The sequence below is a fragment of the Poromitra crassiceps genome (genome assembly GCF_964638095.1).
Source record: "Poromitra crassiceps genome assembly, chromosome: 15".
Lineage (NCBI taxonomy): Eukaryota > Metazoa > Chordata > Actinopteri > Beryciformes > Melamphaidae > Poromitra > Poromitra crassiceps.
In genome coordinates, this window is record NC_139634.1 from 44,378,648 (window position 1) to 44,381,147 (window position 2,500).

Sequence of the window (2,500 nt, forward strand, 5' to 3'; positions counted from 1 at the left end):
CAGCGGGTACCACAATACCCACGACACCTTCTGGCTGGGCTACACTGTCACCTTCATGCTTGTGCCTGCTGTGCTGATCCAGTTGGCGCTGACATTCTTTCATAGAGACTTGGGAAGAGACCGGCCTCTGGTCCTCTTGATGCACCTACTGCTCCTTGGTCCCCTCGTTAGGTGTTTCGAGGCTCTGTTGGTCTATTACGAGGCAGGTAAGAAGGAGGAGCCGTACGTCACCATCTCGCGCAAGATCAGCCTAAAGAAGGGCCAGGGGATCCCCATTGAGTGGGAGATTGCCCACTCGCAGCGCAAGCTGGCCGCTCATAGGAATGCCTTCAAGCGCACCGCAGTCATCCAGGCTTTCTTGGGCTCCACCCCTCAGCTCACACTGCAGTTGTACGCCACAATCCAGGAGAAATCCGTCCTCTCCACCAGATTGTCTCTGATGATCATCAACCTGATCTCCATCACCTATTGTGCTCTGGTGTGCAATGTTCTGACCATCCAGATCAGATACGACAAATACAAGGTGCGGTTGCGCCCGGCTGCCTACCTCTGCCTGATAATGTGGAGAGGGTTGGAGCTTGCCACCCGGATCACCACCCTGGTCCTCTTCACCATTGCGCTCACCCACTGGGTGATCCTCGTCATGCTTGGCAACCTGGTCCTCTTCTTCTTCCTGCCCTGGGTGGAGTTCTGGGTCGGGAAGGCCCCCCTGCCCAGGGACGTGGAGAAGAACTTCTCCAAGCTGGACACCGCAGTGGTGCTATGCCTGTTCACCTTCCTCTACGCCTGCATCAACGTCTTCTGCTGGCCGGCGGTGCAGCTGAACCTCAGCCATCGAGCACTCATAGAGAAGAAGCAGCACTGGGGCCACCTGGCCGCCTACTACTGCGGCCGCTTTGTCGAAAACGTCATCCTCGTCACGCTGTGGTACTTCAAGTCAGAGTTCTATGACCAGCACCACCACCACTACCACCACGGGCTGGTGGTGGTTCTGCTTCTGATCTCTTATTGCCTCGCTGTGCTCTTCATGCTGCTCTTCTACCAGTACTTCCACCCCTGTAAACATCTCTTCCAGCACAACGTCCACGACTGCCTACACTGCATCTGTTGGCGAGAGGAGCAAAGGGGGAAGGGGGAGGAGCCACAGCCTTCCTACTCCACCGCTGTCACCGGGGCTCTGGTCCCAGGAGAGCCACTGGAGCTGCTACAGCCTTCCTACTCCACTGCTGCCACCGTGGCTCTGGTCGCAGGAGAGCCACTGGAGCTGCTGGACCCCCAGAATTCACAACCCCCCGACATCACCAGTCAGCTGGGGGAGCGGCAGATGGCCATCGTTCATGACACTATGGATGATGATGACCTCATGAACACAGATGTTTCTTCTGTCTCTATGAACTCAGATGCTTATTCTGTCTCTTCTGAACTCTCTGGGAGCGATGGGACACAGCGGGTCTTACGCTGCACTGCAGAGGACAGGGTCTTACGCTGCACTGCGGAGGACAGGGTCTTATGCTGCACTGCAGAGGACAGGGTCTTACGCTGCACTGCGGAGGACAGGGTCTTACGCTGCCCTGCGGAGGACAGGGTCTTATGCTGCACTGCAGAGGACAGGGTCTTACGCTGCACTGTGGAGGACAGGGTCTTACGCTGCCCTGCGGAGGACAGGGTCTTATGCTGCACTGCAGAGGACAGGGTCTTACGCTGCACTGTGGAGGACAGGGTCTTACGCTGCACTGCGGAGGACAGGGTGCACTCCTGAAGGACATCTTAAAGGGTTTCACAGAGATTATTTGTGTTATTAGAAGAACAAAGGTGCCTTGACTATAAGCAAAGCCGCGTGTTGGTGAAGTCTCTTTTTCTCTTAAGTGTACAACAAAATTTTCATTCAGTTCTGAGAGGGAAATTGGCAACTCATGATACCTTTTTATTGAGGGTGTTAACACACTTAGGTCCCTGCTGGAAAATGTCACAAAAGATTAGGGACAGAATAGGGAATATGAGACCTGTGACTTTTATAAAAGGTACAATTACTTCTGCATAATTAATTCAGAATTTGCCCTGATTGTATGGATAATCGTATATACCGGTAAACAGACTTGCTCACATCCCAGCCAATCAATCCAGACCCTGTGACAACATAGGACCGGCATACTAAAAGTCTAACATGAGTTCACCTGAATTCCAGGTTGCCAACCCAGCTGCCGTGTCATGACGAGTATGACGAGTTACGCAGATGGTCAGCAATCTAATGAGAGGTGAATGAAGGGCATCTGCTCATGGGGACCGGCCAGTAACATGTTTAGGGGTGTCTGAGATTGCTGTTGACATATTTCAGACTACATCCAAAAGGTTGGTGGCTGCAGCAGAGCGGAATACATGACCCCCCCCCCCCCCCCCCCCCCTTCCCCGCACCCCAACATCCAGCGGTCCTCAACTGCCCTGCCCACGCAGGGCACCAAAGGAGGCCAAAGGCAGGAACTTGTATTTTTGTTCTCGCTTA

At 53.9% G+C, this 2,500-nt stretch overlaps 1 pseudogene across 1 annotated transcript in view; it reads left to right on the forward strand.

Moving 5' to 3' along the window:
- The window catches only part of LOC310790243 (endoplasmic reticulum membrane adapter protein XK pseudogene), a 1,953-nt pseudogene extending 194 nt beyond the window's left edge, over positions 1–1,759 (forward strand). The window contains exon 1 of the transcript in view: positions 1–1,759. This exon is cut by the window's left edge and continues 194 nt beyond it. The product of the transcript in view is annotated as an endoplasmic reticulum membrane adapter protein XK pseudogene (transcript).
- Positions 1,760–2,500: the final 741 nt, after the last annotated feature.